The sequence below is a fragment of the Trifolium pratense genome, linkage group LG6 (assembly GCF_020283565.1).
Source record: "Trifolium pratense cultivar HEN17-A07 linkage group LG6, ARS_RC_1.1, whole genome shotgun sequence".
In the NCBI taxonomy this organism is placed as follows: Eukaryota; Viridiplantae; Streptophyta; class Magnoliopsida; order Fabales; family Fabaceae; genus Trifolium; species Trifolium pratense.
In genome coordinates, this window is record NC_060064.1 from 41,372,109 (window position 1) to 41,386,430 (window position 14,322).

Sequence of the window (14,322 nt, forward strand, 5' to 3'; positions counted from 1 at the left end):
GTGTGTACCGGCTAGAGGTGCTGCCATCGTGTGGTGCTTGTGATCGTTAACCAAAGCAAAGAGTTTGCTGTTTCTGTTTCGCCAAGGTAACAATTCTATCACTGATTCATTCCAAGTTCGTAATGATCTAAGGAAAGGAAATCCAAAATGTTAAATTCCGCTGCTTTCTATAAATACGATTTTCCTTTAGTGGTATCAGAGCCAATTACGAAACCTTGAATCAGATTGTTTTGTTTACTTATGTTTAAATTGTTTAAACATGTTTATGATTAAATTGCGATTCTGTTTAAACATATTTGAATCAATTAAATAATCAAGTAAATTAAAATTGGCATCGTGTTTGGTTTGTTAATGATGATCCAATTTTGTTGAGCTTCGGAACCGTATCTGGTGAAGCATCACGAATGGGTGATTATCTGTACAAATAGTAACATGATTAATGGGTCCTATATTTATATATACGATATATACAATTCTAATATGATAATATTAAATGTTGCTATGCCAGTAACATGATCAATCGGTCATGAATATATATATATATATATATATATATATATATATATATATATATATATATATATATATATATATATATATATATATATATATATATATATATATATATATGATATATATAATTGTGATGTGATTATATCAAATGTTGATATGATGAACAATCATCTAGTTAAATAGTCATGTGCTTGGTATATGTTGTGATGATTAGTGTTTGATACTTCGGAACCGTATCTGGTGAAGCATCCACTAAATCACCATAACGATTACACAATCACCGTACTATTGAGAGGATGAACGCTCAGTCACATTAGGGCTCATTATGGTGCAAGTGTTGTGCCGTTATGAGGTACCGATTAGGGTTTGCAAGATTTCCTTTTAAATTTAAAAGATTATGATTTGAAATAGTTTCAATATCAGATATGATCTTTTGAATTTATATAAAAGATTTGCATAGTTTTAGCTTTATTTGTTTTGGAAATAATAAAGCCAAAATTTGGACCAGATTTAATTTTAAATTTAAAAGATTATGATTTGAAATAGTTTCAATATCAGATATGATCTTTTGAATTTATATAAAAGATTTGCATAATTTTAGCTTTATTTGTTTTGGAAATAATAAAGTCAAAATTTGGACCAGATTTAATTTTAAGTTTAAAAGATTATGATTTGAAATAGTTTCAATATCAGATATGATCTTTTGAATTTATATAAAAGATTTGCATAATTTTAGCTTTATTTGTTTTGGAAATAATAAAGCCAAGAATATGGACAAGATTTCCTTTTAAATTAAAAGATCGAGATTATCTTTAAAATTGTTTTAAAAGATATTATTTTAGCAAATATTTGATTTGCTAACCTTTTAATTTACTTGAAATCTAATAATGCCAAGTTTTAATTTTATTTATTTAATTAAGAAGTGCTAATAATAATAATAATAATAATGAAGTATGTTTGTTGTTATTGTTATTGTTTTGGTAAATCATTATGGCCTTAGTCTTTTATTTTAAATTTTGGAATTTTAAAAAACGGCCTGCGTGTCGTGCCTCTCTCTTCTATTCTATATGTACATTCTCTTCTCATCCAATCCCTCGTATGTAAAACGAGTTTCTTATTTATGTAATGTAATTAGAATGACAAGGAGACAATAGGACAAGTGACATTAAAGCAACCATGGAGTTTCTATATGTAGTTTAAGATTTTCTCATTGGCTTGAGAAAATCATTGCGTTAGGGGCCATAATCATGTCACTTTTACTTTGTATAATTGTTATGCATGCTTGAATGATTGGAGTGCGAATATATGTGATATATAAGACGTGGTGAGGTGAGATCAAACTAATTAAAATTCCCTCAAGGTTAATATTAAGTTTATGCTTTCCGTATTTTAGAACTCGTCAAGACTAGTGTCAAATATTGTGGGTTCGTCCAACGCGAAGTGCATATTTTACATTAGTAAGGCACGATGGGATAAACGTAATATCCAATTTCTAAAATATCGGGTCGAACTTAACTAAGCTAAAATATAATGAGATTATATATGTTTAGAAGCAAGAATTGGGAATGATCCATAAGATGGATTAGAATAAGGAGTTATTCACCCAATTGAAATATTCGAGAATTGTATAAGATACAATTGGAAGGAGTTCCTACCTAAATAACTATGTTTTGGGTGATCAGCCAACGCTGACTCAAGACATAGTGAAATATGGATCTCGATCCACTAGAAGATCTTCCAACGGGATTTTCCGAATCAAATGATGAGGGTCATTTGTTTTGAATAAAATAGTGGGAGCGTATTTAATTAAAGGCCTAGTTAAATATATTTTAATCATGATACAAATATTCTTATTTTTGTAGTTAGATATATTTGGCATATATTTTATATTTTACTGTAAAATGTTCTTAGGAAGGACAGAAGGTTCAAAAAGGAGTTTCTGAATTGGTACATGTATTGAGAATCGTTCTCTCAAATACGAGAAAAACTACTAATGATTTTGAAAGAGTTAAAGTTGAAAAAAGAAGTAAGACTTCTTCATAGACCTTGTTATAGAAAGCTAAATTATCCACTTTTTAACTTAGGTATATGATACCAGATGTTAATTTCATATTTGTTGAAATATTGAAAGTTGTTTTAAAGAAGTGAAAATTTGACTATAGATAAAGTCAACCTACGTTTAGAATGAAATAGTTTCATTGATCGTAGAAGTTGAGTTTGACATGGAACCAAATAATTGTTATTAAGTTTCATTTAATAATAGAAACATTGGACCTAAACCTTGTATTGACAAGAAAAAGGACTACTTGTTTGTATAATAGACAAGTGTTGTTTCATTATCCAAATAATGTTTTCCATTCTAGTGTTCTAATTGAGTAATGGAATTGAGTTCCATCAACTTGATAACCTTATCTATAACAATGATGAATAAGGATCAAATAAGATTTGAACCTTGTAAATTAGTAGCAATTAATATTGTTTAGTACTAATAAGTGAGACACACATTTCTAGATTCCATAGATAGGAATTTTGGACTCATTTGATTTATATCATTTGAAGGGTGTAAGTTCCACTTTTGAAAATAGTTCAGTATGTCAATTAAAACTAAGACAAAGTGACATTTGATCTATTTTGAAATATATACATATGAGATGTATATGAACCACTAAACTAATTATTTGCTAGATATAATTTTATTACTTTTACTTCATTTACATTACTAATTAGCTTAGTAGATGTGAATATGTGTGGTTGACACAAAGTATGATTCTTTGAAATTGTTCAAAGAATTTATGAATGAAGTAAAGGAATAATTTTGAAAAGTATCAAGACCATACGAACAAGTCGTAATGGTAAATACTTAGATAAGGAGTATAGTAACAACTATTTATATTACATCATGTTCGACATGATTACAAATAAGATAGTTCGTTTATATCTCCGGCGACTCTTTCGAAAATTTATTTTAATTAGAGTTATTCTTTACCCACAAAAGTTCCAATAAAAGAAATCATAAAGACACCATATTTGATATGGAGGTAAGAGTACCTAGTTCGACTTTATGATAGTTTGGATTGTAAGGTTTATTAGATAAACTTAATTCTGACTTGGATGAATGTGTATTTGTGGAGGTATCCTAAAGAAACTTAGGAATACTAATTCTACAATGCTTACTATGACAAAAGTTGTTTTGTTACTAAAACTAAAATATTCCTTTAGAAGGAATCTGTCTCTAGAAGAGATAGTGGGAGTGATGTAGAACTTGAGTAAATTCGAGTACCACAAGACACATGTTTTTGAGAATGAAACATGAATCGGTTCAACAAGAGTTGTTGTTGGATCACCAGTTCGAGTAGCACAAGACCTATATAAGTCGGATATGTCATATCACACAGTTGAGAGTCACGGTTTTACCATGACTCGACAAGGTGATATATGATGCTCATGGAAGATGAGAGTGTGACTTATAAAGAGTCCATGTACACAAAACATATATGGATATTGTTTTGTTATTCAATTGAGTAAGACTCATAGGATAAATATGAGTCTTGTTGTAAAGACTCACAAGGATGGTATTGTGAATACCTTTAAGGTGTGATTGAATGTGAAAGGTTTCACACAAATCATGATGCAATTATGATGAAACCTTTATTTCAATCATAGTGCTTAAACTCATTTGATTCCACTTGCAATTATTGTATGTTTTACTACGAGTTCTGGCAGATGGACAACGAGGTTACATTCCTTAATTGGAATGACCTTACATATGTATTTGACATATGGATGGGGTTTCGTTAATCTAAAGGATGCTAGAAAGTGTAAAAATTACAAAATTCATATATGAATTTGTTTAAATTTCTCAAAGTTGAATTATCGGTTTTGTTGATCAAGTTTTATGAAAACTAAGATTAATAAAGGAAATCTTGTGCACACAAGAAATTCAGTGGGAGTATTTAAATTAATCTGGTATTATATGTGGATGACATACTGATCATCAAGACAATTTTCATACACTACACATGTAAGACATGATTAGGTAATTATTTCTTGATGAAATACTTAGGTGAGACTTCCTAAAAGATAGGAATCAAAATCTATAGAGAAAGATTGTTGACATATCTCAACCTTAGCCTACATACATATTTGATGAAGTGTACAGACACCTCGTGTGCTTAATTTTATTGAAATTATTGCATACGTCACATGATGTATTTTGTCTCAAAGACAATATCCAACCTCATTAGATGAGAAAGGGATGCATGAGAAGTATCCAAATACTTTGGCAATTGGATTGATCATGTACATCATGATATGTACTAGACCAGATGTACTATATGTTATTAGCATAAACAACATGTACCAAATTATTTCTAGTGATTGTCATTAGATCACCATCAAGAATATCCATGGATATCTTAAAAGGACTAATGATGGCTTCTTGATAGGATCTGGAAAGGATCATTGTAAATGAGTTACAATGATACTGATTTTCCAAATCGAAGAACAGTATACCCAGATTGTAGTATGGAATAAACTTTATGCTCGGATGTCAACTCTGTAAGCTTACAAGCTTCAGAAGATTGATATATCTATTACAAATGTCAAATATATGATTTGAATCGTTTGATGAGGAAGAAAATTGTGTTTTTTCTTACGTTGCAGATTCCCTTGACCTCATTAAAGATGGTAATAGTTTAATCTTGCAAGCAACGGAAAACCAGATCTCACCAACGATTCAAATACAAGTTTTGACATTTTATTTCCTTTTGATAGAAGATCAAAAGTGTAAATTGGAAGATGTATCGGGTACCAACATAGGAAAGAGTTCCTTATCCACTAATAGAAAATCTTGCATAGAAGATGCTTGATGATGACACTAGTCCAATAGATGTTGAGTTAAATTCTGATTGGCTTTAAGTGCTAGTGGGAGATTGTTGGAGTAAGCCCTAAAAGCCAATCTATTTTGATAGAATCGTCTTTTGTATGATGACTTTGATTTATATATATATATATATATATATATATATATATATATATATATATATATATATATATATATATATATATATATATATATATATATATATATATTTAATATATATTAAAAGGCATTTCTTTATTATGTTTGTATGTCCAAAAATGATAAAGTCCCTAGAATAGTTGAATCCACTTAATTATTCTTAAAGTATCCGTAGTCGAGTTTTATTATGAATTGGGATAATAATAAAACATAGAGACTATTATGAAGATAGACTGATGATCACATCTCATAGATCATAGGATAAGGAGTTATCAAGTCTTGACATAGGTATAAATATTAGGAGTAATATTTATACTGGATTGACCCGCTATGAGAGTACTACATATAATGTTATGCAAGATGTCATAAAGTTGCTCTCATGGTGATAGTGGTGTATACCACCCTCCGACCTGAAACCACTATGGACCCTAAATGTAGAGTCAGGTACTTTGTTGCTGATCAAACGTTGTCCGTAACATGATAACCATAAAGACAGTTAATGGGTACTTCACAAAGCATGCTTAGGGACATGAGTGACCTAGATGGAATTTGCCCGTCCTGCATAACAGGATAAATGTCTAAGGGCCCGATATTGAATCGAACAAGGGTGACACATTGTATGCCTTGTGTTCAATATAGACATAGGGGCAAAAGGGTAATTATACACACGATATGTATCACGGAAAAAGGTTTGTCAGATCACGTGACATTCTTGTGACTTGGGTAGCAGTGATGTGTTGCTAGATACCGCTCACTGTTTATAATATTAAGATTAATATTATTGCCAACGTCATAAGAACCTACAGGGTCACACACATAATGACAGTTAAGACGAGAGAAATAAGTAAGACTTATTAGAAAGGGTGCGATTAGTAAAAGACGGTTATTGGGCTTATGAAGACCAAAACCGTGTGACCCAATTGACCACACAAGAAACTCTATAAATAGAAGCTTGTGTAGTTCAATTGTGACACTGCTCCTTCACAACCGAATTTTAGAGAATAACCCTAGTTCTCTGAAACCCTAAACCGCACTCCCAAAAGCCTTCATCTTATAGCAGCTAGCACTGAAGGTTGAAGGAAGCTGTTCGTGTGTACCGGCTAGAGGTGCTGCCATCGTGTGGTGCTTGTGATCGTTAACCAAAGCAAAGAGTTTGCTGTTTCTGTTTCGCCAAGGTAACAATTATATCACTGATTCATTCCAAGTTCGTAATGATCTAAGGAAAGGAAATCCAAAATTTTAAATTCCGCTGCTTTCTATAAATACGATTTCCCTTCATTCACCACCTCAGTTAAGAAAATTTGAGAATTCAAACTATCAACTTCAAGAAGATCCATAATTTGAACATGGTAAAATTCAAGTGCATCATACCATGATGATGACCGAAGCATCTTCTTGTGCCTAATTCTTTCCATCATTTCAACTTCAACAACCTTGATGTCACAAATAAATATATGATATATCTTATATGTAAATAATAAAACTACCATTGCATAAAAATTTTATTTAATTTGTTCTAAAATATAAATTAATATCCCTAATTTGCAATTTTTAATAATTATTTTACTTCTAAAGATTGTAATTTTAGTAGAGTTTTGAATTTTTAGATTATATAAATTACAAAATAACATAGAGCATGTATTATGAACATGAACTGCCTTATGCAAATTATTTTTCACGGCTTTAAGCCCAATAACCCATGTTAAAAAATAATTGCATAAATCAAAACATTTATCTATATAACTATAAGGAGGATCATATCAGCCGCTACTATCACTATTTACCACAATTCTAATTAACCACCTAGCTGATCATCTCTGATAACCATTAACGACCACTCTAACTACTATCACTGTAACCACCACTGATCACCACTTCGACCACCGACAACCACTACTTTGATCATCAATCTGACTATCATCGACTACCACTATGACCAAACACCACTATTGAACGATAGGATTGAGTCTCAAATTAGTTAATCCTTAAATTAATATCGAATTTAAAAAAAAAATCATTTTAAACTATTTTTCTGTAGAATTTTTTCATAGTGGGACTAGTAGATGAAAAAGTTTAGTTAAAAAAAAAAAGTTGAAACTCAAGCACTCAACTCAACCATAAGATGAAAATAATTTTATTTTCCCAAACAAATAAATAAATAAGTAATCTTTACAGAAAAAAGAAGTAGTTTCAGTTTTTAAGCGTTGGAAATATAACTTTCACAGTGATTTCATGGTTCCAAACATTGAGGTTTTGAGGAAGCTTGGTGTGCCTCAAAGTTCTTTTTCTCTTTTGGTTACCAATTTTCCCAATGTAGCATTCTGCCAGCATTCTAGATTTTGTTTTGGCACTTCAAGTAATTGCAAGGATGGACAAAAAGACATGGGAATCAAGTTTGAATAGGAATAAGTCATTATGGAAGTTGAGCTTTATTGTTCCACTCAATCATGGTAGTGCATTCTCATTTATGTTCATACTTTCTGTTTGTTTTCTATATTCACTTTTATGCAGAGTAGAGAATGTGTTAAAAGTTAAAACTACAAAATTTTATTGAAATATAATGATATGCTCAATGTTACAAACCCGGCTTGTTGTAAGGTGAGGATTGTCTCTCACGTATAAACTCATTCATGTTCAGGTCTCATCTCTTCCATTGTGAGATTCGTAACTATTTGAATCAAAAATTTCTCCAAACAAAAACCAACCTAACCTAACCTAACCTAACCCATGTCCAGTCTTAACTTTTGCATTGTATTAAATTTTCAATATAATCTGTTAATATTGCTTACAATTGAAAATTTGAATTGATCATTTAATGGTTGACAAGAAACAACTTGTAATTCCTTCATTGCTATCCGTAATTTTTAAGCTAGCTTGTGGAAGAGTTCTTCTTTCAGCATCCAGCTTGTTTAACTTTGTTAGTTCGGTTTGTTTGGCTTTTTTCGGCAGTAAATAATGTCGGTGTAAAAAGTGATTCAAATACCCATATTTTTAACCAGTTTCAGTGAAAGCCGTTTAAAATGTGACGTGGTTTCATTTTTGCAATTAAGTTGAAATCACGAAACCTTTTTTTTTTTAAACAAAGAGGACCTAAGCCTGGGGAAAAGGAGATTACAATGAGATTACACGAGGGCTATCATTACCCAACAAATCAGAAAGCAACAATTGACTAATACTACTCGGACAAACATAAAAGAAGCAAGTCCCGACTTCCATCAATCAACTATAATTGACTAAAGCATCCGCACATTGGTTTGCTTCATGATAGGAGTGTTGAACAACAACTTGCCAATCAAGAGCTAGCAAACCAATCTTCTCAACTAGAGACCTCCCTCTCCAACTACCATAATTGTTCGAAGTTAAAGTTTGAACAACAACTTGGGAATCAACACACAACTCAATGGTCGAAATTGCAATCTTCTATCATACTTTAGGCCTTCTAACATAGATCATTATACATTTCTTTTATCTCTATTTTCCCCCACTGCATTCTTGATACAATAGTGCATATCAGCACCAGCGATACTGCTAGGAGGAGGCAGCGCTGCTATTTTTTTTAATGATACACTATGGCAGCCATCCATGTAATATATTCATATTCCACAAACCAAACTCATCTAATAGAGCAACTACTTTGGCCTCTCGCAGCTGATCAGGATGTTAGAATCAAATTGATTCATAAACCCTAGCAAGGTTTTAAATTGCGGTTGCGGATGCGGTTGCGGTTGCAGTTGTTGCGAATGCGGTCATTGCGGTTGCTGCACGCGCAATGCGATTGTTGCGGCGTGAAATCATTTTGAAATTTCACAAGCTATATAAAATCAAACTACTATGTAACTGCACTATTTATCCACCATTTCATAGTCTTAGTTTATTCTATAAACAATAATTTGAATGTATTTAAAATACACGGTTGAAAGATTGTTAAAAGTAAGATTTTTCATTAATTTGACACAAATTAGGTTTTGAAGTTCATAAATTTTACTTTTTGGTGAGAAAATTTGAAGGAACATCGCCGAAAACATTTGATGTGGCTTCCGATGCGGTTGTGATGCGGTTACGATGCGGTCGTACACGTGAATTAAGATCACACCGCAATTGCAGTGTGATGCGGTTGCGGTGACTACCGCATCAGCAATACTGCGACCGTAATTGCGGATGCGGACCGCAATTTAAAACCTTGAACCCTAGAACCGATCATGTTAATCATTAAGAAATAAAACATAATCATAATCTTAAGCGGAAGCGTACCTGAGTTTGCCATAGCTAATGGATTGAAGTTCACCGGGTATGTGATCTTCCAACCGTAGAATTTGTTAAGAGTCCCACATCGGTTGAGAGATTGCCTGACTAAGTGTTTATATACTAGAGGCAATCCTCACCTTACAAGCCGGTTTTGTAAGGTTGAGTTAGGCCCAATACTCATTTCTAAGAGAATTCCTTATGGGCTCCTTGAATCTCCTGTGATGGGGATGAAGAGTAAAATTTGATGAGCCACCGTTTTCACGTTATATCTACAATTGGGGACCATAACCCTATAAATAACCTTAGGGTTATTTCTTAGTTTTCAATATTCTAATTTGGCCCCTCATCAAATTAGATATTGACCTATGGTTTCTACACAATAAATTACCTTTCATGATATTTATGCTTTTAGCCATAAGCTTATTATTAATTATTAATTAGACCACTGATGCTTTGGCTAATTACATAATGACCCTAACACATGTAATATTACTATTGTGACCCAAAAATCCTAACAATCTCCCACTGGTCACATTTGTAATTATACACATGTGTTAGACTTTATGAGCTCAAAATTCGCCATTATATTCCTTAAGCATATCCAAATTATCTCGTCCATTAGTCATGCCAATATATAGAACCAAGGTGATTTTCGTTACATTAATCATAACTAAACCCATCAATGATCACCAATAGTGACACAACTAAATGACATAGATCCATTATGAAATGTGTAGCATGAAAATCACATGAAATTGGTCTGTATATGTCGATTTTCAACTGGTCCTCTTTAATCCTTAGGGAGATCAAACCTTAACCAAAGTCAGAGTGTAAAAATACCAAAACTTTATTTCTGCAGAAAATATTCTTAAGCCTTACTTGAACCGAAGTGTGTCTATATTATAAAAGCATTAAAAATAACGAACTCCCACTAAAACTTAATATCACTTAATGACTTGACACTCATACGAGCAATATGCTCATGGAGCCTTTTGGGTGAAAAACTTTAGTAAGCGGATCCGCAAATATGGAGTTTGTACCAATATGCTTTATAGACAACCGTTCACTCTGAACTTAATCTTTAATAACAAGAACTTGATCTCTATATTCTTGAATTTGTCGAGTTACTTGTTATTGAAAATAGAACTAATAATTTATTGTCACAAATAACTTTAGTGGTATTTCAATTCCTTATCCACTATGTGCAGCCCCGTGACAAAGTTCTATAATCAGATGTCTCATGATATGTTATCTTTGCATCCAACAAAATCGGAGTCAGTACACCAAATGATCTCAAAAAAAAAAAAACTGACCTCCAATACATGAGCATGTATTCTTTTGTTCTCTTTAAATCTCTTTAAATGAAGCAATTGTGTTAAATTGAATAGAGATTATTGTAACTTGACAAAGAACCAAAATCAACTAATTTTAAATTTTGAAATAATTCCAAATAAACAAGAAAAACCAAATAGGTTCAAAATAAAAATAGAACTCAATTTTTGTTTGAAAGACAGTGGAAAAATGGTTTCATCAAAATTCAAATAAAATTTAGTCTTTATCAATAATCTAAATTTTCCAATTGCCTCAACTTGAACTGTTTTGTCATCAACCACATATTGTATCTTTCACCATCACTTAGTTGCCGACAATTCATAAAACCTTACATAGGCACACTGTTGTTAGTTGTGACACCGGAATCTATCCAACATGTGTGTCTACATACCAAAGTTAAATCAACCTTAAAACAAACTAGATTAAGAAATATACCTTCCTTTAACATGTCATGTTTGACAGTTAAAGTAATATTTCTTTTCCCTTTAGTTCCACAAAAGAAACAACTATCGTTACCTGTTTTAAATTATTTATGTTGTTGTTACTTTTGAGACACTTTGTCTGCAATTTATCCTTATACTTTATTGAATTAAGGTTTCCCAAAAAGTATATGTATATCAAACTTTTCGTTATTGAAAAACCTCTTTTCAAATTTCCTTAATGAAAACGGTTACAGTATTTATCTTTTCAGATAGTCTGCCCTAGAATGTTCCCATAGTGGCATTTCTTATGATCATCGAACATATGCAATTTGACCTCTCCCATCTTCCAATTTCCCTCTTTTGTTTAGAGGTACTCTCATCCGTACGAGGTGAGGGAGAATCAGTCCTTAACGCAACGTCGAGATCCATACTTCAAGAACTATCAAAAGATTTACTTTCTAGAACTTGAAGTTTGAGTCATTTAACTAAATTGACGTTGAAAGTAAACTTCAACATGTCATTCATAACTGAAGAGAGAACAAAAATCAAGCAAAATATGCTCAAATAAGCCTTAAAATAAAAGTAATTTTAAATTCAAATAAAGGTAAACCCCATTACAAGATATCGGGAATCCATTAACATTCTATCTTTGGACAAAATATTAACTTTTCAGTGATACCTTGGCGTAGTAATCAAACACTGATAATAAGAACATGTCAAATAACAAATTTTCCTTTGGGCCAATTTATTATTAACACGTAAAACCGAATAATTATCACACGTTTATCACCACAGGTGCACTTATAAGTTACAAGCACACAACCTTTTATATTTCAAAATAAATTAATCTCCACAAAAGAGATTACTTTGGCAACGTTATGTTTCAATCAACTTATTTCAAATTATAAACTTAAACTGTGAAATATTTGAATTTCAAATTATTTAACCAAAGATTATAACCAAAGCTGCAAGCATAAAATAACTTGCAATTTCCCACAATAGTGCTTTCAAATCTGAATTTACATGAAGTATTGTTGCACTGATTCAAAATATACACTTAATTCACATATCAAATGCTTGTTTTTATTTCGATCAATTTGTTTTAAAACGAATATCAAACTGAAAACTGTGTTGAAATAAGATTACTTAAAGCAAACAATATAAAGATGAAACTCATGAAAATGAGAAACTGAACCTCATAAAAATTGATACCGAATAACATCTATATGGACCAAACGGGAACCGAAATAGTGAAAGTTGAATCGTGCCAGAAAAATAATTAGCTTTTGATTTTATAATCTTAATCCAAAATTCATAAGTTAAATCTGTATTGTTCCAAGCTTTTGATTTTACATCTTAAAATAACATTTAAGAAAATTCATATAGGAAAAGGTATTTCCTCATGGCACATAACAAAAAAATTAAAAAAAATAAAGCTTATATTCATTCAGATTGAATCGACCAGATGCCATGTGTGTGAAACAAAAGGAACCAAAGCATAAAACACAACCATAGCAATTTATCTTGTTATGAAAAGCTGTTTGCAAAATTGAACCGATGAAGAAACTGAAGTATAATAATCCATTGAGTATTGTTTCATTCTTAAAATAAAAAAGAAACCCCAAAACTTTTATTGCAGCTATATATCAATGCACTGCCATACATAAATTGAACCAAATTGGCACTGAACATCTAAAACCAAAACGATGCATAGAAGCCAACAAAATTATCAATTTTGCCATACAAGAAACTTAATTGCAGTGCATATGCCAACCGAAAAAACTAAATTGCCAAACAACAGCAATTTAGATTCCCCATTGATTTTATCTTTTAAAACCCATAAAACCATAATTTTGAAACGGAACGGAGTATATAAACCAAAATTACATATTAGCAATTCGCAATATTAAACCGACACATGGATGCACGGAAATGGATCATGTGCAGTCAATTTTCAATGCAGTCGTTTTATAGCCGTCCGATGATAATCGGACGGTTTAGATAAATGCAGTACTTAATAAATACAGTTTTAAATCATGATCGTCTGATCTTGATCGGACGGCTGTAAATCAGGTGATTGCACGACTGCACCAAAAATTTGAATGCATGAAATCCTGGTCCATGGATGCACATCACAATCAAGATTAATATATAATATGAACCGAAAATTTGCAATGAGCAATCAACCAAAACATCGTATACCAGTGCATATAACTAATAATCATGAAACCAAAACAGCATAAACATACCGCATAGAATTTGCCGAAAACCAAATAGAGGCCGATAAAACTAAATCGGCACAAAACCTTATTTTTTAAATGATTAAACATGAGTGGCATACCACTTGTTAGAATCAAATTGATTCATAAACCCTAGAACCGATCATGTTAATCATTAAGAAATAAAACATAATCATAATCTTAAGCGGAAGCGTACCTGAGTTTGCCATAGCTAATGGATTGAAGTTCACCGGGTATGTGATCTTGCAACCGTAGAATTCCTTATCGGCTCCTTGAATCTCCTGTGATGGGGATGAAGAGTAATATTTGATGAGCCACCGTTTTCACGTTATATCTACAATTTGGGACCATAACCCTTATAAATAACCTTAGGTTATTTCTTAGTTTTCAATATTCTAATTTGGCCCCTCATCAAATTAGATACTGACCTATGGTTTCTACACAGGCTCTGTTTGGTAAAAATAAGCTATAAGCTAGCTGATAGCTAATAAGCTGGCTTAAAGCTGAAAAACTAGCTTATAGCTGATAGCTGATGACTGATAGCTGAAAA